The sequence below is a fragment of the Larus michahellis genome, chromosome 2, assembly GCF_964199755.1.
Source record: "Larus michahellis chromosome 2, bLarMic1.1, whole genome shotgun sequence".
In the NCBI taxonomy this organism is placed as follows: Eukaryota; Metazoa; Chordata; class Aves; order Charadriiformes; family Laridae; genus Larus; species Larus michahellis.
Window position 1 is genome coordinate 33,817,604 of NC_133897.1, and position 23,377 is coordinate 33,840,980.

At 41.6% G+C, this 23,377-nt stretch overlaps 1 protein-coding gene and 1 long non-coding RNA gene across 12 annotated transcripts in view; one reads left to right on the forward strand and one right to left on the reverse strand.

Moving 5' to 3' along the window:
- LOC141738815 (uncharacterized) overlaps window positions 1–18,910 on the reverse strand; it is a 30,125-nt gene extending 11,215 nt beyond the window's left edge. The window contains exons 1-7 of one of the 8 annotated variants that reach the window (XR_012585482.1): window positions 18,425–18,910; window positions 17,507–17,665; window positions 13,364–13,489; window positions 5,417–5,602; window positions 4,828–4,948; window positions 2,057–2,143; window positions 47–151 (exon numbers count right to left, since the gene is read on the reverse strand). This is a non-coding gene — a long non-coding RNA (uncharacterized LOC141738815). Of the gene's footprint in view, window positions 1–46; window positions 4,949–5,399; window positions 5,603–13,363; window positions 13,490–17,506; window positions 17,666–18,424 lie in introns of all 8 variants that reach the window. The other 7 variants (XR_012585478.1, XR_012585479.1, XR_012585480.1 and 4 more) reach the window with 7 other exon arrangements.
- HDAC9 (histone deacetylase 9) overlaps window positions 18,797–23,377 on the forward strand; it is a 487,500-nt gene continuing 482,919 nt past the window's right edge. For all 4 annotated transcript variants that reach the window (XM_074574812.1, XM_074574814.1, XM_074574815.1 and 1 more), the window contains exon 1: window positions 18,797–19,108. The gene's annotated coding sequence lies outside the window, so the exon portion shown is untranslated. The remainder of the gene's footprint in view (window positions 19,109–23,377) is intronic.

Sequence of the window (23,377 nt, forward strand, 5' to 3'; positions counted from 1 at the left end):
ATCTGAGGGTCTGCACAGTGTTGGGTGATAGTTCCCAGAAGCTCACCGTGGAGGCTATGTTGTCAGATACTGGCTTTGAGATTTTTTTGCTAGGCATAGGGAAATCTCCCTCTTGTAGATGGCACCGAGTCACCGAACTGCCTTGGCCCTTCTGCAAAGCAGCAGAGGAAAGTTTAAATTAGACAAGTTCACTCCGGGGGTAAGGATTACTAAGTACTGGAATAGATGCCATGGGAGGTTGTGTGATCATCGTCTTTAAAGGTTTGAGAGCAACAGTAAGGCAAAACCTCTCTCAGGGGACGACAAGGCACAGCTGATCTATTTTTCTGTGATACATATTGTACTTTCTAAAATCCAGCACCCAACAGCATTTTACAGAAAAGAAATTTCATTCCACTTAACATTGTTGACACGCGGTGTCAGAATATTCACTTCCAGTTTACTGCTTTTCACATAAAAACCTGAGCCTGTGATAACAATGAACCGAACTCTGCTATCCATGAAACTATTTTTCAATTAAACAGTTTCACCTTAGAGAGAATAACTGCAGAACAGAATTCAAAACAAATTCGTTGCCAGTGTATTTGCATAGTCATCTTTTCATAGTCACAGAGCACCATCGTCACTGTGTTTAAGAGCAATAAACAACCACAGCTGCATTCCCAGCACTTGAATGGGTAAACAGAAGGTGAAACTTTTTTTCAAACAGCAGCTAAGTCATCCTGTAATGAGGGGATGAACGTGGGGCAAACATATTTGAGAAACATAGACATTTCAGATAAACTCGTTCTAGTTTAAATGCAATTTCCCACTTGTTAATCCATTATTGGCCCATTCTGAATTTGAAAATCTTATTGGTGTCCTTTTTATGTATTTCCCACTTCCTTTGCTCTTCTGCAGGGGATTAGAGCGCGAGTCTCTTTCTCTCCCTTTCCATCAAGATCAGTTTTTTTATCTCACACGGAGAAGCTCTCTTGCAAGGACGTTTAGCTGCGGCCTCTGACAAGCACCAAACCAGAGCTGCCCACAGAGCTCCTAACAGAGAGCTAACGCCGGGCCCCGTGTGCCGCTCTGATGGCCATTAGCATGCTGGCTCCATTTCACTTAAAGTTAGCATCTTTGTATCATAGCAACACAACAGAATGCTAAGCACGGATAATACAGCGGTGTTTTGTTCCAAAGAACAATTGGAAAATTCCTGAATTGACTTTATGTTTGAATGATCTTTATGTGCAAATTCACGTAGCAGCTTTCCCCCATCAGATACATAAATAACAGTAGTCTAGCATTAAGCCAGTTTCTAGATGAGCAAAATGACCTCCTTCTGTCTTAAAATGTGCGACTGTATCACCCGCTCTTCAATCATGCGAGGAGGAACAAGTTCCACGATGTTATTGTGATGGGGGCAGGTCAGCTGGTTATTTTTAGCTGGAGCTAGCACATTTAGCAAACTCCCACAAGAGGAAACATTCTTTACCTGCAGCTGATTAGCATTCAGGGCTGCACAACTCCATCCATTTAAGCGTCAAAACAGCTATTTTAGTCTTATTTTTACAAGCAAATGCTTGCTGCTCAGTATTAGGAGAAAGGTGCACTCAGAAGAAATGGCATAATATGTTTCTGATTGCAAGAGCTAAATGCAAATACTGATGACTAAAGACTCTAACATTGGAGTAATAAGCACATAAACATTTGCACATCTACCCTCTGTCGTTAATGGCTGTAGCCATTAAAACTCTCCTGCAGTAGGGAATGGAATTTTCACCGTATTTTTTAAGGTTTCTTTTAAATTTTTCTTACTTACATATTTAAAATTTAAGAGAAGCTCCCATTCAAGTTCAAGCCCCTTTATTTAGCCATAGTTAGGATGATATTTTAGGATAGGCAGGTTGTCTTCTAATTGTGCTCCTTGACCTGGCTGCATAGGTTCACACAGCAAAGAGTTCATCTGTCTCCATACTTAGCTAACCAGACACAGGTACCCCAGGGGAGAATCCCAAATTAGCATCTGGAAAAGCACGGAAATATGATCTACAGTTTAATATTAATCACATACCTCAACAGAGTCATGTGGGGGAACGTTCTCAGAAGGAACCTCACAAAAACTCCTTCTGGTCGCTGTCATTTCCTGGATTTATTCCCACTGCAGGGTGAGAGTCTGTCTGAATTAGTAGATACATACAAGGAATCATAAAAACAAAAAGACAGAGGGAAAACCCAATGCTTCATTTAATTGCTATACTGCACAGGTGTTACAGTTGATTGGAAAGGTAACTTTAGGCAAATTTTAAAATTGTTTGTTGTTTACTAATAAAAGATCAGAACTTTCTTTCCTTCCCTTCAAAAGAAAGGCAACCTACTTAGAATTTGTAAAATATCTTTCAATTTCTCCCTGTAGATACTCACTGATAATACTTATGACCATAAATTCTGAGTTTTTGAAACCTGCCATCAAAGGGGTTCTGCCATTCACTTTGCAGTTGTTGAAGGTGCTGAGCATTGCATTGCATTTATTAGAGACTTCCTGAGGTCCCGGCATGCCATTTTCCATTCCCATCCCATTTTAAGATTTCCTGAAATCTCCTGCCTCTTTCTGTTCACTTCCCTGTCATGAACTCGCTTCCCTTTTCCTAGAATCCCAGCCCAGTATCCTTTTATTTTCCCTTGCCAAGGTTTCTGCATGCATTCCAGGTTCTTCTTTCTTACCCTCACTCCCACACAAACTACTTCCATTCCCTCCTCTTGTGCCAGCATTTCTCTATTCCAACTTCCCTCTGCCATAGGGGTTTTTTTAGGTCATTCAGAATGCTAGTGTTTAAAAACCACATAGTGCAGATCAATAGACAATGAAACTATTGTTTCTCTGGAAGGCGTCACTAGCTGGCAAAACCTGAGACATCCATCTGTCTTCAGATAGAAGCCAATGGATATCAGAAGCTAACCACAATGTCAGCATCTAATTTGTCCTATATTTCTAATATTTTCTCCTCCAGCTTCCATTGACCCCAGTAGCCACTTAAGGGTAGAACTCAGAAGTTCTACTGTGTTATATAAAACAGAGGAATAAAAGCATGTAGGCAGGAGACCAGCTTTGCTAAGTAAGCAATATCTCTGAAACATGAGAATGTTGGAAAGTTCTTAACAGATAAAGGATATATAATCTGAGACAGACGCAAAGAAACCCCACCCAACCCCCTCATTATTAGTTGCCCCAACTAACTGACTCCAATTTTGGGGCAGATATTAACTTTAAATGAATCTAAATGGAGCAGTAGTAGTAATTTCATGTGCCCAGATAACTAATTCAGGTCTCTGATCCATTTATTTACTTGCTTCCTGAAATAAGTTTTCCATTGTTTAAGTATACTCCCAACAAAATATACCGGTTGCCAGTATCTCGGTGTAAACGTATAAAAGCTGACAGATATATGAACTGGTTCTATTCCCTCAAGCATCTTCTGATGTCTTATTGAACGCCATGCAACATTCATGGATGTTGAACTGCCCTTTTCAGTTATATTTAAGGAAATGTATTTGACTAATGGCAGTCATTAGTTTGTGAGACTCTTCCTGGTTCCAAACTGGCGATTTGGTGGGGGTCAGATTATTATTTTATGACTTACTCTTTGAGCTGAAACTGAGCTTTGGACTGACTGCAGAGTGTGGCCATCCTATCTGACATCAGGTTTGTAGTGTGGCAGCGCTACAGGCTTGGGGAAGGGTGGCTGAAAAGCTGCCCCACAGAAAAGGACCTGGGCATGTTGATCGACAGCTAGCTGAATATGAGCCAGCAGTGTGCCCAGGTGGCCAAGGTGGCCAAGAGCATCCCGGCCCCTATTGGCAATAGTGTGGCCAGCACAACTAAGGAAGGGATCGTCCCCCTATACTCAGCACCAGTGAGGCTGCACCTGGAGTACTGTGTCCAGTTTTGGGCCCCGCACTGCAAGAAGGACATTGAGGTGCTGGAGCGTGTCCAGAGAAGGGCAACAAAGCTGGTGAGGGGTCTGGAGAACAAGTCTTATGAGGAGTGGCTGAGGTAGCTGGGGTTGTTTTGCCTGGAGAAAAGGAAGCTGAGAGGAGACCTTATCGCTCTCTACGACTACCTGGAAGGAGGCTGTAGAGAGGTGGGGGTCCATCTCTTCTCCCAAGTGACGGGCAATAGGACAAGAGGAAATGGCCTCAAGTTGCGCCAGGGGAGGTTTAGACTGGATATTAGGAAAAATTTCTTTACTGAAAGGCTTATCAAGCATTGGAACAGCCTGCCCAGGGAAGTGGTGGAATGGCCATCCCTAGAGGAATTTAAAAGACGGGTAGATGTGGTGCTTAGGGATATAGTTTAGTGGTGGTTTTGGCAGTGTTATGTTGATGGTTGGACTCGATGATCTTAAAGGTCCCTTCCAACCTAGACGATTCTATGATCACCGTGGGCACCCATTATGGGCAATTGTTTGTGTGAGAAGGAATCAGCAATGATTGTAATTTGAGCCTTAACTGGCAGTTAAATAAAGAATATAGTGTATAGGAGTCTTGCAATTAGGACTCAACAGGTGGAGAAAGTTACTTAATGAAAACTTGTGCTCTCACTTGTACAGCAAATCTTTTTCTTTTGGCTACCTAGGTCATTTCCCAATCAAACTCCAGTCAGGAGGAAAAGTTTAGTACATTTACTGATGCCTCTAGCCAACAGAGGAATAGTTTGCTATGTTCTTCCTCAAAAGCAAGATGTCAGTACAGTACAGATACATCAGGTGGCAAACACTTCTCGCCAATAGTGCAGCTGGCAAGGGCAGGCCAGGCAAGCAGGAGGACATCTGGATCCGGAGTCACCTTCTATTTGCATGCAGTCCTGCTTCCGTGTCCCTGCTGCATCCATCACATATGAAAAAGTACCGGTTCTAGTACCAAAGCTCTCCAAAGCGCAGATTGTTGTTTCGTTTTGTGAACATTCCTGTGAATAAAATTTGATTGCTGGGTTGTTTTTGGTAAATAAACACAGAAGAACCATGAACGCTGCCAGAGTGAATGAAAGCAATGCTGCTGGGGCGTTTGCTCTAGCAGGGGTGACTTTTAGTGCTCAGTACTTCAAGAAAGCAATTAAGACATAAACTCTTAGGCCTGGTGAGAGTTTGTGTACTTCTGAACCATCAGGAGAGTTAGTCGGTTATGCATTAGTTGTAGTCCCAGATACACAGACTGTTATTGCCCAACAGACAGGTCTCATTTCCCTCATCCAAAACATTCTTTCTGCTCTCAAGCCAACAGCTCCCATCCCATGACGACCAACAGCTCCCATCTCCATCCTGCAGCAACATTTATGGTTGCATCGGGATGACCATACGCACCAGCCTAAAACTACATAATATTTATTCAGAGTAACAAAACGGTAAAACCCAGGATACCCTTCACACTTTTTCACCTTGATTCCTGTTGTGATATTCAGCGGAGTGCCCAACAAAACCAGCTCGACATTTAGAAATTTTCAGTGGTGTCAGTATTTTGGTAGACGTCCTTACAGTGTTTCTGTTAAATTGCTATTGGTTTCCTCAAGCTAATCATTCTTCTTTTAATCTGAAAAGTTCCAACTTCTGTCACTGGAAAAATACTGAAAAGAAAAACGGAACAAAAAAAAATCCTTAAATCTGACTCGCAACCCCTAATGAGAAAAGAAAAAAAAAAAAAAATCTGTCATCTCATTCAGAAGAAAGAAAAAATGCTAGGTTTTTTTAAGTGAAATAAATGCTTTCCCTAAACATGATCGCAGTTGACAAAATGCTGAATGTTTAGGTGGCAATTATAGCTCTTTCAGAGACTGTCAAATCTTGTCACAACACATGTTATAAATGAGGACAGATTTAGACATCCTTTCTGACAGTTATGTGTAGGATGTGGATGGTTGGCAGTTAAATTTCAAATGCAGGGAAATTTTCCTTCCAATAGATCTTTGCTTGTTTATTAAGAGGGAGTTACCGTGCGCTGAATCTTGTATCTACCATGTGCAGCTTTTCATCCTTACAGCTTTTGACATTTCACTTTAACTTTCTTTGTGACAGCCATCTGAACATTGTTTTAGGTGAAAAGTAACCTACGGTGCTCTGGAGATGTATGAAATTTTTAAAGCTCTTGGTGTTTTCATACGGAGACTGGAGTAGGAAATGTGTCATATTATACATGGATGGATAAATAGCAAGAAAGCAAATAACAGAGACTGCAACAACACTGACTGAAGGGAGCAGCTTCATGATGCACACAGAAAATGGGATAATGCGCTAGCCCACGTTCATCATGTGAGACGTGCAAAATGTCGATGAAGTATTAGCAATAATAACGTGCATCACAAAGCGCAATTCATGTGATGATAAACTACTTGTGTGTCATTAAAGGCCAAACCTAACATGAATTTCGAACAGAGGTCAAATGGTATGGGGAGAAGAGAAAGAAGAGGAATCGCACCACCATGCACAAGAGTCCTGGCTGGGTCAGACACAACTTTTTTGGAAGCTCCGAGGGCGAGCATGCTGGAGCAGCCTTGATCTCACATTTTATGAGGGCGGCGTAAGCCTTTTCGACTGCACCAGCCTCAATCTGCTACCGAGCACAGGCAGTGACAAGCTTTGCATTCAGCCTTTCTGCAAAGGTCAATAAAGAGGTGGGAAAGGGAGAGGCAGCATCTCCCGGTTAGGTGACATGCTATAGCTCCTTTAGCCCCTGCTCCAAATTCTAATAATCCCTTCAAGCTACTGGAAACATCTCCCGGAAGAAAACTGGTAAGAGGGGAAAAAAAATGTTTACCCATTTTGTAGTCCTTTTACACTTGAACATGGCAGGCTATAGACTAACTTTTATGAATGGTGGTGTATAAAACCCCAGTGAATTAGCTAAGTGTAACGCTAACATTTCAGAGAGATAGTAAAGAAGAGATGTCATCCACGATATCAGGACCTTGTGACTCTTCTATTTAGCTACAGTAGTAGTTTAGCATAACAGTCATTCACGTGCATGCTGTTAAGCAGATATTTGCGTAGTTTGCTGGACTGGGACCAAACTGCTCGTTGCGTTGGAGGACTGAACCCATAAACTGGAACACTGTGGGCAGCTATACCTTTTGCAGAGCTGAAGTTTTTGTGCTTTCTATTTGCGTAAGAGTGACAGTGTTATATAACTAGCAGATAGATGAACTTGTGCTCATTCCTAAAGATCATAAAATATGCAGAAATATTTGTGAAATTCTGTCTTGAGTAATAGAGCTTAAGCCCTTGAATTCTGAATGGGTAGCTCTCCTGTTTCTGTCTGGTTACAGACCATTCACTTAGCCCTAATGACATGCATCCAAATAAATGCTTGCTATTTCACAAATGCGAAAATAAATGTACTGTTTCTATGCTCCAAGACATCAGCATTTATTGCCTCATTTGCGAAAACAACAGACTTATTTGGTTCATTTATACTCTATTCAAATACTGTTTTGAGAACAGGGACCAGCATCTTGCATCTCAGAACTCTTCATGAATAGGGCTATCGATTCCCAGACATCCCCCTTTCTACCCACTTGTATGAAAAATATTAAAGATTACATGATGTCTCAGGTACATACAATTAATTTGACCATAAGCTACTAAAATGCAACATATCCACAATTTTTTTTTATTTATTCAATCCCATTCTGAGCTGAGTTTTTATGTCTCTTCTTGACTTTAGAGGTTGATTATTATGTGTGAATAAATTCTACCTGACAGTGTCTCTCCTTTTCAATCATTTAACCAATGAAATACTGGTAATAAAATATTAAATGTTTGTCTATTTGAGAAGTATTTTTGAGTATTTTTAACTTTAAGGAAGTGTCATATTTGCACGTATGCATTCAGAATAAAAAAAGATTTAGCTACTTCAGAAGTAATCTTCACATTATTGGTTTGTAATGGGAGTACATGATCTAATTTTACAGCTTTAGGCAATACTGATTGTGATGGAGCCTATCAAAAAATTAGGAGTACCAACAATTTCATCCCTTTTTAGTGTCAGAAAACTAATCTTTAGGATTATAATTGTTGAGTATAATTGTTTGAGGTTTTGTCAGACTTGTTCTCCTATTTGTATTCACATATTTCTAATTACAGGAAAAAAAGGAAAGATATCTCCCATAAGAATAAATAAGCAACGTATTGTCAGATAATATTTGTAAGGAAGCCATTGACTGAACTTGAGAAACATTAAAATGCAATAGCAAAACATCCATGTTTAGATAGAGGCACTTTAAGGCTTCTTTCGATAAATGGCTTTCCTTCAGGGCAAATACATGTTGCGATGCCCAGAGATATAGGTATTTCTAAACTCTACCAGTTCAAAATCCTGACATCCAAATTCTTACATTAAAGAGATCCATATGTCCTGGATAATGGCACTGCCTTTGATGGTGGGCAGGGGAAAGGCTATCATGCTGTTATTTCACTATTTCTGGTTTTGGTGTCAGGGCGGTGACAGAGACCATCTGGATAAAAGCAGTATTCTTCAACACGAAGGAGAAATTTAACCCCTGCAGGTACAAGTTCCTTGACTAAAGTGAAGACACAGATAGGCATCTGGAAGCCCTTTTATATTGTCAGGGTGCTGGGGGCCCTGCCAAGCCTTACTGGCCCTGCCTGCTCTCCCTCGGAGCAACCCCCACCCCGACCAGAACCCCATCGCAGCCCCCCCTGGGGCTGGCAGTCCCTGCCCCAGCGAGACGGTAGGATGCAGAGCTGCCACAGCCCTGCCCTGACCCCCCCTGCCGAGTCCCTGCTGTCCCAGCCCCAGGCAGACCCCAGCCCCATATATCTGGAAGGTGTCCTCCATTAGGTAAAGAAGTCTGAAAGGTGAATTAACAGCAGCATGAGGAATCACATCTCCAGCAACTGCATCTGCTCTCTGGAAAGCTCTACGTGAATTACATTGTGAAACCAGAGCAAAAATGACCTGATCTAAAGTTGCTGAATTTCACTGAAGTCAGACAGAAAAACACGTATCTGTAGGTTTGGGTACTTAATTCTACGTACCTGTATTTGAAAGGACTTGGTGTAAACCACCACTCTAGCATTCCATATTGAAGAAATGACTGTGTAACTCTTTACCCACCAGCTGCCCACAGCTGGGATCTGGAGGTTCCTTTGTATTTCAGCTTCTCAGCCTGCCATTAAAAACTATCTGCAGTTGCTGATAATCTGCTTCCGTGTCACTGGCCAAAGCACTGGCCCAAAAATCCACAGGGTGGTTTTAAGATACTCATGCTCACTATGCAACCAAATCCTGACAAGTTGCTTGTTTTCTTCAGGATCTGTGTGAAAATATAACAGCCATTCCTAAACTGAGCAGTGTATTGGGACAGGTTGACAACTTAAACTTAACATGACGCCAGGTGATCTCAGTGAGAAGGAAAAGAGCAATAGACAAAACAGTGGAAAAATGTATTCAGGAAGTTTGGTTTTAGACAGAACAACAGAAAAAAGCAAATTCACCAAACCTAATGATTGCCAAAGATAACCATGTTTGAACTGTTTTGTTCAGTCATTGTCTGAGGAGTCAGAGCAGACCCGACATATTCTGGATGTTTTTACAGGGACTATTATTGATCACTTTCGCATTGAGATAGTCAGAGGTAGCGACCGGTCAATAATGTGCAGAAGCACTGAGATGCTAAACTTGATACCAGTCCTCAGTTTCTGCTAAAAAAAGGACTTTTCTGCTTTCAGAATTCCCGTGAATGGACCAAAATAATCCTTATTCAGACAGTTTTATTGGCACTGATGGGCTTCTAAAGGAAATTATTTTTCCATGGACTGATAATAAGGATTTCCCATTCTTTATCATCCAACATGGAAAAATGCTTCTTCATTCTGTTTCAGCAGTTCTGGCAATATCCAGCTTTGCACTACAGCCTGTCAGGCATCAGCCACGGGTACAGGCACAGACACAAGTGTAACAGCATGACAATTTTTATAGGATACAATACTGAAAAAAACTTTTAATTCAAGATTACCAAATATTCGGTCATCACTGACCAGTACAGCAATCCACAACATCAGCTTTGAAGACGAAATAATGGGTTTGAGTCATCATCATGAAGTAGTTTCTTCATAGATTCTTTTATTATGCCAAGAACTGTCTGTACTCTAAAATTTTACTGGTATCATGCTGTCAGAACATAAAAATAAAACTACTATAAAACAAATGTGCAAATACCTCTATAAGGCTTTGGCAATTGGCCAAAATGTGGCTTGCTAGAGAATGGACAATTGTCCTTCCTAGTCAAGAAACTGTACAAATCCAGACTTATTTGGGAAGGTGTGGAGGAAAAAACTGAGAACTGGAGTGCTTTTATTTTCTCTTACATATATGCCACTGACAAACAAGTAAGATAATAATTGTTATATTTAGCTATAGCTTTGACAGTTTATGTGACATATAGGCTGAACACTCACATAGAAAAGTGTATGTATTGGGCTTTTACAAATTGCAGTAAATAAACAGAAACTTTCCAATCAATAAATCCTTGCATAATATGAAACTTTACAGGTAAGTTTAAGATTTTCTGGAGTTTTAGTTACAGGGATTACTTAAGTTGCATGGTTGTATTCCTTATTTCATTTATTTCATTTGAATAGACTTAAACAAATAAATGTGTGTTGCATGAATTCTGTAACAAATAATGCTACTGGTATTTTATTAGTCTTACTTTTTTTAAAGACCTGAATGTTCTCTAGTAGCTACATTGTATGCAGAAAAGATTTAGGGCAGAGATCATAGTTCATCTGTCTTACATACAAAGACAGAAATATAGAAAGAACTGGCTTCCTATATTTTTCTTCTTACATAATTCTAGTGCTGTGACTCGGTGGAATAGGAGGAATTTTAAAGGTTATGTACAGGTGAATTTTTTTATACTCCTGAATTCCTTTTTTTCGAGGAAAAAGACTGCAGGAAGTTGAGATAAACTTTCTCATTTTGTGCAATGAGAGAGAAGCTCTCTCTCCAGCTCTCAGCTGTAACCTGGAATATATCTGTATGTGCATGCTTAAAAAATATTACAGACACATTTATATATACTTATGTATAAATATGACATACATATATATGATATACCTATATGATCGAGATCATATATATGATATATCATACATATGTGTGATATGTGATACATATATATCATATATATGATATATATTATAAATTTTATATATGTAAGATTTTATGCTGTACTGCATAATTCTTCAATAATCATTAGCACAAAAATACATAAGCCTCCAAACCCCAGAATATTTTACTCCTCCAGAATAGGTGGTATTCAGTGAGCAAGTACATTTTTCTCTTTGGTGTACAATACACTGAGTGAAATCTTTCAGAAACTGGGCATTCATGCAGTACAGCAAGTATGTGTGACCTCTACACAGTTATTCCATTACATGCAAAAGAAACAGTAGGCTGGTAAGTTAAACATGGGCCTCTTGTCAGCAACAGTTCCTCAATATCTTTAGCTGAGAGATAATAATTGTGGTAAACAACCAAAAAGAAAGAATGAAACACAGTAGAGGACACTAAAAATTAGAGTGGAATATTTAAAAGAGGCTAATTACTAATGTGGGGTTTTTTTTGTATGTAAAAGACATCACTTGCTAATTCCCCTTTCTGACTTTCCCCTGAAATCATTTTGGCATTCTCAGATTTGTCAGGAGCCTCTCAACGTGTCTAAATCGAATGCATTAGTGTTGTCAGTGTCCAATTCATCCTGCAGTGCTAAAATTGCAAAACACTGCAATTTTAGAAAGAGTAACCATTTGATAGTCTTGCACACAATACATTGCCTTGATGGCATATGCATTTGTAAATGGATACTGTCTTTACAAATCTAGAATTTATGTAAGAGTAGTCATGTCTCTCCTTGGTGGGCTGTAAATGAGATGGGCTTTTTTCTGTCAACTTGACTGATAAAAATTCCCCTGTAAGACTTCATGTAATAAAAAGAAACCTTGTAAAGAATGAATGTAATACATTGGACACCCCAGGTGGGATCAATTCCACCTAATTTTCAGCACCTACATTTGAATGAAGAGTTGCTCTCTGGAGGTATTTCTTTCTATTACTGAGGGTAATGTGGTCACCCAAGTTAGGGCAAATGAGTTTCACGTTTCGTGTGAGCACAGGATGCTGTACAGATTGCTGTTTGTAGGATGCGTCTGTTGGAGGATGCTGGTACAACACGAGACAGAAAGAAACATTTGTTGACATTGATTGGAGAAGGGAAGGCTTGATGCTGCAGGCACTGAGGCTCTCTGACTCCTGTTGGCTTGGACAAGTACTGATGGTGCTCTGTACCTCAAGTGACTGCAAGTTTAGCATGTCGCCTTCCTCCTGTGTGCTGAGCGCCTGCTGCGAGGTGCTGAGCAACCTCAAACCTCATTAAAGTCGTTCGATAGAGCCCTGAGATATCTCATGAGATGAAGTTGCACTATTTATACTCCGAGAACATATGCATACTGTACTATTAGTGCTAATATTTTTGTCAGAACACTTTTTTAAAGCAAAATGTGAGAACATTTGTGGGCAGTAATCGCAAAACACGGTTGACAGCTCCTTCCTTCTCTTACTCAGTCACAAACGTTTTTCCTTTCAACAGATTATGAAATGTAAATGGAACTGGTCATTTTCAGAAACTAGTGTTATTTGGTTGATAATACGTGAATACCAAAAGGGTGCTGACAAGGTTATCAGCAAGTAGAAACTGACAATAACAGGGCGCCTGCAGCCCTACCTTAAATTGAAAGAGGAGCTTTGCTGCCCAACAGCAATACCTGTGAGCGGGAGTGCATTCTGCATTTGCAAAAGTTCATAAAAGACATGGGGGACTAAGCCCCCCTTTTCCATCACCACCTGCCTAGGGAGTTATACATCAATTTTTATTTCACCAGTAGCCTTCCATAGTCACGGAAGTCAATCAATAATAAGAAATACATATTTTAATGTTAATATCAAATGTTATTACAAAATATCCTCTGTCTGTTTCATTATCTGTTTAACAGTGGCATGGCCACGGCAATGGAATCTATCTTTAAGTCCAAGACAACAGAAACATCTACAGCACACCTCATCTACCCCAGCTGGAAAAGCCAAGACCAAGTCAATGATAACCTTTCCTCACAGCTGAGAACTGTGAAGGAAAATCTCTCTTTCCATGGACATCATGGTCCATACTGCCCTGGTACTAAGCTATGGGATTTCAGGCAAGAAAAACTACTGGATATTGACATTCAGAACATGAAGTAAGAAATTACAGGAAGGACTAATAATGTCACCAAATTGCTTTGTCCCCCAGAAAATGACTTGCTCAGATACTCACATGGAGCTGTTCATTGCACTTGATCATCAATGAATCATCATCAGGCCCAAGCTGCCAGCATCGAGCTTGTCAACAGAGGCTCCCAGCACCAACTTCTGCCTGTTCTCCATCACAACTCTGTCATCACTATAGAGCGTGGGATAATAAAAAAAAGAGATAAAGCAGAAAGCTGAAACAAATCCTACCTAATGAATCATTATAGTGAGAAAGAGTTGTGTAATTTCAGGCTCATGCTTTCATTCAGAATCACATATTATCTGCTAATGCAGTTAACTGTAATAAGTGTATGACCAAACCAGATTCAGTCGTCCACCCGAACAAGCACGATCTGGTCAGGTTTAATGACAGGGTGTTCCTCTGAGAGTTCCTCTTCTCAGCTTAAGCACAGCGTGTTTTTAAAAGAGTAGTGCAGTTAGGAGCTCAAGAAATTCACCTATAACATTCTTTACCTTCTAACAATGATTATGAGCAACGAATCAGACACACAAAGTGCAAAGGCCAGGCATTTTATTTTTGGAATTATTAAGCACTTTTACAAAGACTAATGCATTTGGAATTTTGTAAGCTAGATATATTTATGATCTGTGGGCAGTTGTTGATATAGTTATGATCTATCCTTGTTTGGATAAAATCCATTTTCTATTCAGGGTAAGTGAAGGAATACTTTAATGCCTGCTAACTTAGTAGTGGCAAAGAATAGAAACTACCTTCCAAATTGTGGATCAGCATGACAAGGCTGAAAAAGTGCTCAGTCCTGTGAGCTGAGATTTGTACAATGAGGTGTGAATACAAATGCACTCCTTTGGTGGAACTGTATGTCACATGCCAGGAAGAAACAAGGACATCAGAAAATCAAGGAGACAGCAAGAAAACACTGGGAATATGTGAACAGGGCACAGAGTGACAGAACTTGCTGCCTGACTTGAACGAGACTCTGGATATAGCAGTCGCTGGAGTCTCTCATCAGATGACTTTGGGAAAGACACCTGGTTCAGAAGGAGCAAAGGACAAGGTCAGAGATCGGAGCAGGGTTAGGACACCTGAGGGGTCACTTGCACCAGTATAATGGGACATACCAATGCCTTCAACACAAAGTTTAGAAAATTTGGCACCTCAGCAGCAGAAAAAAATGGGGAAAAAAGGATCCGGATAAAACGCTGGCAAGACCGCAACAGAGGTGTTTAGGATGAGGCCAGAAGAAGACCCAGGATCAAGAGTGAAGGGCAGTACAGGAAAGCAAGGACAGGGCTTGGCTTCAGCTCCAGTTAGTCCAAAGCTAATGGGAAATCCTTCAACACATCTATCATATTTCTGAGAAACAGCCCACAAATTTCCAAATACTGGCTAACCACTGGCACTAAAAAAAAGGGGTAATAACATGTTTATTTTTAACCACCTGAACAGTCCTATCTAATGTGTGTATCTACACATTCCTGAAAGCCCAGTCTCTGAAAGAGCTAATCACACATTAAATTATCTCCAGTGTGCAGGAAATATATTTTCATAAGACACTTAAGTCTATATAAAACTATTTTTTTTAACGTTAGTACAAAACTCCCTGTTATCTTTAAATTGTGTTGATTTATTTAGATTGCCTGCTTCTGTAGCAGTTAAGTGGTTATTTACAAATTGCGCAAACCTGTCTGATCAGCTAAACCGCTGATCTTTTTTCAGGAAAAAAGCAAACACTCTGTAAACAAAATCAACAATTATACCCAATCTGAGACACGTAAAATTTTAATGTTTATGAGCCACTGAAGAAGATACTTACTAAAAGGCTAGCAGTGTTACCCAAAAGACCTTTTAACTAATTCTCAGTCAAACTAACAGACATCACAAAGAAGTTACACACCTTCCCACCACCAAATTTCAATATTTTTCTTAGAGAAGACAAATCTTAACATTTTAGAGAAGGACTTAATGCAAGCATTCTTTAAAATACAAATAATTGCAACAGCAGATACTCTTGTGAGCATTAATACATATATAAAGCATACATAGAGAACTGCACAACACTGTTTAGAAGGGACACATTTTTTAGGGACGTGCTGCATGGATGATCTGTGCAACATGCTAGGTATCAGTTTGTTAATGCCATTAAAAAAAAAAAGTGATCTGAAGCATCAGAAGGATCTAGCCCTATAAGGTGACAGATGAGAGGTAGCTGGTATTGATTCTTACAGAGGAGTACACCATGACTTGAACTTCTCCGAAATTTGAAGATAAAAAGCAGAGCCGTAAGTTCCACTGAAAACTGGACAAGAAATTAAGGAACAGACACCGGCTAAGTTTTGGGGCGTTTATTCATCTTCCTCAGCAAGTAGATGGCTGCCTCCTTGAACTTCAAGCTGAATTTAAGAATCATCTCTGTAAAGTACGTCTTGTCACTCTGCTCTGGATGTGACTAGAAGCATAGGTGTGTTGCAAGATTACACCCGAGAAGAATAATTGAAGCTTCTTGACTGCCAGACATAATGAAAAGGATGTGCTGTCTGGCAGTCGAGGAACAGAAATACATCCAAAAGGACTGATCGTTTCAGCAAAGAACTGGCATATAACATCAACTAATGGGGCAGACTTTGCTTTTTTTCATTCCTCAATGGTTTTCACGGACCACAAGTTAACAAGCACGTGTAAGCTGGAAGTACGGTTTGGTCTTGTTAAATGTTCAGGATTTTTTTCTGTTCATCTCGATGGGTTTCACTTTTTGTGAAACAGTGGTTTATAAGCTGGATTGGAAAGGGACATAGCCAAGCATCATCTTAATTTTCATGGTCACACGGTACAGAACATCCTACACATTTCCTTTCACTATCATAGTTAGGGAATTGCACACTGCTTGATGAGCCTTAAGTACTGCTTGATGAGCTGTTATACCTCAGTGCCTCTTTAATACCTAAGGTAGTTTCCAGTGAAGACATGGAACTTCCGAAAGCTATTTTTCCACAGTATTAATGATACTAAAATACTTGTCAATGTGAGAAACGGTTTACTGAATGCTACAGAATTTTGTATGTATTAGTTTTTTCAATGTTCTCAATATTTTCAGTGTTTGTATTTGACTGGGAAAAAAAATAAAAAATGTTTTTTCTCCTAGTGCCTTCACTAGACACTACCTTAAGTGAGGAACCATGGGGAAGACAATTTTTCTGTTCCAGTGTGGTTTCCAAAACCTTTTGTGACCCTCACAGAAATTACCTTACTGATCTTATGTGTAATAAATATGCAAGCTTTTTCCATTCAAAAATCCAGTTATTGTAAATTAGAGTGTATGTGAAGGGCATCATAGCCCTAATGGTCAGCAGACACCAGTTCACAATGTGGCAGAGATGAAGCTGCAAGAATGATGCAAGTCTCTTTTTAGGGATAAAAAAAAGTTTTAAGGATTTCATCTCAGGTTTTATAAATTAAATTTATAAATTATATTGCACATTCTTTTCTCACCTCCATGACTTTTCAGTAAATATTTGTAATCACTCAGAAAGACAGTGATAAAATGGGGAATTCTATATTTGAAAGAACAGCTACACATATTCACTCCAGCAAGTCAGTCAACTTTGTAACATTTTTGGTCAGTAGGCTTAGGAGTAGATAATGTAGTAGAGGAACAGCAATAGTAGATATTGCAAAAGCAAGATAAAGGCTGATTGAATATTACCACCATGCTCCCCTTCATTGTATTTACTAGCACTGAGTGGAAATGCCTAGGGCAAGCACAGCAGTAACCAAAAACATAGAAATGTCTCAGAGTTGCCCGTTTTTTCCCAGTATAAATTTATCAGTTCCCAACACAGCACTGGGACAGTGACTAGCCTTGTAGAATATAATTATAATGCCGATGCTTCCTTTCAGTAGACAGAGGACAAGAGCACATAATGAAACAAAAGTATGTATCAGTTTGAAGTGTATCGATCTGTCAGAGAAACAGCGCCGTGTGATTTCATTAGCCAATTTGGACTTAGATCTGTCATGTGGCACTCCATGACTTAACATCTAGCAATGCCACTGAAACCAATTCCCAAACTAAAACACTAACACAAATTAATGAGATTCCTCTCCAAGCCGAAACATACGCAGGCACGGTTTTATTTCTAATTTTGAGAAGTGAGATTTATTTTGAGGGTCACAAAAAACACTGCTTACCACAGTTGAGTTTTCATCTGTCGTATCCCTTGAGCAATAAATGACATCCAGGCCCAAATTCCACACCTTTAGCCACCAGCTTTACCTTCTAGTCTTAACTAGTTCTTCACCAGTGTTGGAAGCAACAATTCTAAATATTTGTTTCAGAAAAGTTAAGATCTGAAAACAATATAGTGGAAAGAGTAAGCACAATCAATCTTAAAAAATGTAAAAAAAAAAAAAAAAGAATAAAACACAGCATGAAACTTCTACGATAATAAGTGCAATATATATAAATACAAATCCAAATTTCAAAGCCATTAGGCAGAGGATAGCTAATGGGTTTTTTTGATTGCTTATATTTCCAAGACCTAAACTGCTCTGAGGCTAACCTTTACCTGGAAGGGGAGAAAAAAGAGAAGACATTCCCTTCTCTCACAGGTAATGAAAAAATCTACCCATAAATTTACATTATAAATAAATGTGGTTAAGGCAGATTCCATAAACTAAAGTGCTTCATATGCCGTATAAAACAGCATTAGGAAAAGGGAATTCTGGAGACTGACCAAAGACACCTAAGGTGGGTTCAGAAAGACGGGCACCCTCTGGTTGAAGATACCAAGAAATACCCAGACTGATGAAGACCAGGCAGGGAAAGCAGCACCGGAGGAACGCGCAGTCCTCAGAACGTGACAGTCCGAGGACACAGACAGACCTCACAGCAGCTCCTACGCCTTCTCCCCGTGGCGAATGGCCACAGACCCGCTGGCCGCAGCGGCCCGTGCGGTCCCCGACACCAGCCCTCCCTCCTCCCCGCCGGGCCCCGCACGCCTCTCCCTGCGCTGAGGGGAGCCGGCTGAGGGGCAGGTGCATCCCCTCCCCTGCGGGCCGAGAGAGGCTACCGGCACAACGGGTGGCAAGGGGCTCCGAGTAACGCACCGGCTCCTCCGCCAGCCAGGCCCCGCGGGGAAGCGGTGAAACCCCCGCGGGGCTTAGGCCCGTCCCGGCGGGGGCGACATGCGGGCCCTGCCTTCCCAGGCCGGCGGCGAACCCCTTCCGGCCGCCGCGCAGGGCCGCGCTCCGGCGGCTGCCGGCCCCCGCAGAGCCCCGAGGCGGAGCGGAGAGGCTGGGCCCAGGCGGGGGGTACGTGCACCGGTGCGACCGCAGCGCTGCCTGACCCCGCTCGCCCCGGGAAACCGCGAAGTCCCTTCGGTTTCGTACCGGGGACCCTCCCTGTCCCTCTGCCGGGCCAGGCGCCCCGCGGCGCTGCCCGGCCCCCAGCGGCCGCAGCGGGGAGCGCGGCGCAGCCCGGCGGCCTCCCCCCGCCGTCCCCCCCCGCCGAGCCGAGCCGAGCCGCTATTTTTAGTAAATCCTCCTCGCGTCGCCACACGGGCTGCCATCGCAGCTGCCGCCGCCGCCGCCCCGCCCCGCCGCGCACGGCACAGGCTCGGCCCCGCCGCCCGCCGGCGCTATGGCCACCTAATCCCCGCGGCAGCCGCCGTCGCCGCAACTTTTCCTCCCCGCTCCGCTCCTTCCCCCGGCGCTCTGGTGGAAGATGGCAGTTGTGGGAAAGACTGGAAGTTGCAGCCCGCGAGCGAAGGGATAAGGCGGAGGCGCGGGAAGGTGAGTGGCACCGGCCGGCTGCCGCTCCGATCCGCCCGGCGGCGGGAGCGGAGCCGTGGGGGCCGCCCGGTCCCGCCGCCCGGCCGTTTGCCCTTGACTGGGCGTTGGGGGGGGGGGGATTTTTTTGGGAAGGTTTCGGGAAGTTGGGCCGTGTCAGAGCGGGCAGGGAAGGTGGCGGTTCGTGGGGAGGTGGCGGCCGCCCCCTGGCAAGTTTTGTTTGGCGGGAGCGCGGAGTGGAAGAGGAGTTTTCCGTGCTCCTGCCCTGCCGGGCGTACGGCTGTGAGGGGGGTCCCTTTGCCGCCCCTTCCTCCTGTGGGGCCGGGGCCGTGTCGCGGGGTGCCGGGGGCACCCAGGGCGGCTCGGGGGCTGGATGGAGCCTCTGCGGGCTGAGAGGACGGGGCGGGCTCCCCACGGCCGGCCGGGGAGCTGGGGGAGGGCGTCGGGGGAAGCTGCCCCGCTGGGGGCCGGAGAGCGGGACCGGGGGGCTCCCCTCAGGCACTGGGGGGCTGCTCTCGGGCATCGGGGGTCTCCTCTCGGGCGCCGGCGGGCTCCCCTCAGGTACCCGCAGGCTCCCCTCAGCCACGGGGGGCCCTCCCCGTGGGGGCCGCCGGGAGCAGCGGGCGGCCGGCGGGCAGGTAGGGCTGCATCCCGCCCCGGCTGCCGTGGCCAAGAGTTCCGTGTGACTGTATTTTTGGGTGGCGGAGTGTCGCGTCTGCATCCCGGCGAAGCGACTTGCAGGTTAGCGCGGCCGGGCGTGGGACGGGCAATTTGCAATAAGGCTTACAGTTGTTTTGGCACACCTAAAATGCCTGAATTTTCATCTGGAATGGAACGCAATCGGTAATCGTTCGTGCTTATCGCTGTTCAAGAAAAAAAAGCAGGTGTTACTTGTATCTCACAAAATGCGTATTCATCTTCCATAGATTTCCACTGAGCCCATGGCAGTTTGTATTTTTAAGTGCTCCAAAGAGGTCTAAACTCACTGTTAAACTACGTGAGAATTTAAGAGGGGAGAAATAGTTAAAACAAGCTGAACGTTGGGAAAGAAGTAGCTAAGCGAATTGTGGAGACCTTTTGACATATGAAAATGCATGAATGTTCTTTTCTGATGCAAAAGCTGTTGAGAATCTCTGTCACAAACAGCACAGAACAAGCCCCGACAGGGAAACTGAGGAATTTTAAACATACTTGTCTTTCAACATTGTCAGCTTTAGTTCCTTGACATTTTGTTTTCTGTGACAGAGGAATAGTTCTGTGACAGTTACTCGGGATTTAATTTGCAAGCTCAGAAAGGCCTGTAAGCTCTGCCGAGAACTCCTGGAAAAAAAAAAAAGGAAGGTATTTCACATTAAGGTTTTTTAAATGCCCTCTCCTGTCTCCCCTAGCTCATCTCTCTCCCCACCCCTGTCTCTCCAACAGCTTCCCTAGATCTGTTGAAGATATTTAAAGTGATATTTTTATTGAATTTTTCTAAATTTTCTCTCATGTCCAATGCATTTCTGTATCAGTGGCCCCAGCCCACGTGTGTTTTGTGCCCAGAGCACCTACTTTGTCCAGAGAGAAATGGAGGCTTGTCCTCTGTCATAATACCGTAGCAGTCTTGGATGGCAGTTCCATCCCTTCATACACTTAAGTTGCATGGTTATTTGTATAAAATAGATAGGTCTCAACTATAGATAACTTTCCACTGTCAATGATGCAAATAATACACATCAATAATAATACAAATAATTATGAAGGCAGAGATGTGATCCAAAACACTGCGGAAAAAAACATGTCATGGCCCCAGAGAAATGCTGTAGTCACTCATATTTACCTACCACTGGTGCCAGCTTCTTCATATAAATATTGAAATAGCTCTCTTTTGTATGAAAATGTCATTGTCAGTTCAGAATTCCGGAAAAGAGAAAAACACACTGTTATACTTCTTGGCAACAAAGTTGATGCAAGTACAGCACCATGGTTAAGCCTGCCCAAACCACTGTTCTCGATGTCAGATTCCTTTGTATTTTGGTATCAAAGTCTTATGTGAATATTTAATAAACCCAAATATTTTCAACCTGACAATAAAAGGCCGGTTTTGAAAACAGTAGTGTTTGGTTTTCCATTAATCTGTTTTTCCGCAAATAAAGAGCAGTCTGCAGGATGAAATGGGAATAGTAGTTTGTAAGCTGTTGTGTATCTTCTGTTTACCACCAGTTACCAGTTTAAAAACAAAAGTGAAATAGTGTCTTCACTACTGGAAGTCACAGTACATGCTTCGTTTGGTGCAGTTGTTCCTATTAGAATTTTTCTGGGGAAAAAAATGATATTGTGATTGAGTGGCATATATATTTTCTCATTTTTAATAGAATATAACATTAAGAAGAGATTCAGTTACAAAAACTATGTACTTTCTAAAAAGCATTTAAAGTGGAAAATAATTTTCATTTGTTCATCTCACTACCTGAGATAGTCCCATAGTAGTTGCTGTTAGAAATGTAATTTGCCTCCTGAAAACATTGATCAAATTCATGTTTACCCATCATGAAAATGATATGAATCCTGGTATAGATTACCATGAATACTGAGTAGTTGGAATAGTAGTTTCTTAGTATTCAAATAAGGCTTAATAGGAGAAATGTAGTTTTGAAAATAACCAACTCCTGTTGTGTAAGATCAACTATAACCAATGAAAAATGACAAAAAAAGTTAGGATGTAGCCAAGTCATCTCCAAAACGGTACATTAAGCACATATTTACGAGACTGCATGTACCATTGTCATTTTATATTCAACAGTATTCAGACTAGCTAATTTAAAGCTACTTAGGGGTGTGTATATACAAACTGCAATAGAAAGTACTTCTGGTTTACAGTGTAGTCATAGCTGCATCATGTCGCTGAGAGAGCTTAGTATGTTTCAGGAGTGAGGGTTTTTTACCTTTTACCAGAAGAGTTTTGGGCCAGATTTGCTGAGGACTATATGCTATGTCCTGTATGCATACTGTTAGGTGAAATTAACTTTCCATAGAGATTGAAGTTAAAAGAATGAGTATGTATCAGAGTTTTACAGTCACTTCAAGAGTGTATAAGAAAATGTTCTTTCTGTGGCTGCATTTAAGTAGGAAGGTACATAATACATTTGATGAGTTAAATTAGAGATAACTGTCATGTAAAGACACAACATTGGACTGTTCTATGATAAAAGGTATTTGTCATTCTTCACGGTTTCAGTAATGATTTCCAGAGAAGTAAGGATTTTTTTCAGAGGCAGTTGCATTGCTGAATCACTTAAGGTTAGATTGTTTATTGAAACTGATATGTGGGTAAGGCATTTTAGAGCTAACATTACTTGATGAAATCACCCTTCATTTGCTCCTTTTGGTTTTGAGGTTTTAGATTAGGATGATCATGTATGACCAAAGAATTTATCCCTTATTTGATGTAATTTACTTGGAATGAATGCATTATATTGTGAACGACAGCACATGCTGGGTAAGGCTGCACTAGTGTTGACTTTATTTTTACAACTTTTATAATATTATGAAGTTTATTTGTACATCCTAATCCATAGCTTGATCTTCAAGCAGGTTAAAAATTACAGCAAAGCAGTGCTTAACTACTGCTCAAAAGCAATGTTTCAATATTTTGAGGCCATCTTAAAATCCTTTCAGCTACCAGGTATGATGTGACTCTCCTGTGAGGACATACTCAAACTCTTCCATGCTTCTCAATTTTTATACAATATATAGTTATGTAACTTTTTCCAAAGAAGTTTGTCAATGAAAAAAGTTAACATGAGTTCAGAATGATTCAGACAAATTCCTAGATGAAAAATGTATCAAAGGCTAGAAAGCAGAGAGATAATGATTGTGGATCAGAATGTTCCCAACCTGCAAATATTCTGGAGACTTCAGAGTCTTCCAAGGAGGTACCATCACATGGTTGCATTGTGGTTCCTCACTTCTCCTTACTCATCTGCTGTTGGGCATCTGGGGACAGGATATTGGGCTAAACAGATTTTTGGTTTGATTAGGTTTTACTGTTCATATATTCTTACACAATCAAGATCAGCAAGGTGAAATTATGCAATTCTGAAATTCCTTTATGGGGAAAAGTGATGGAAAACTTTTGTTACACAACCTTCAAGATAAGATGTTTACTTGTCTTTAGCACTAATTCAATGTATTACGTAGATTATGAGCTGGGAAGGTAGTAGGAAGCAAGTATTTTTATTATTATTTTTTTATTTTCCAGTAATTTCTTGTTCATGGTCTTTGTTAACATTT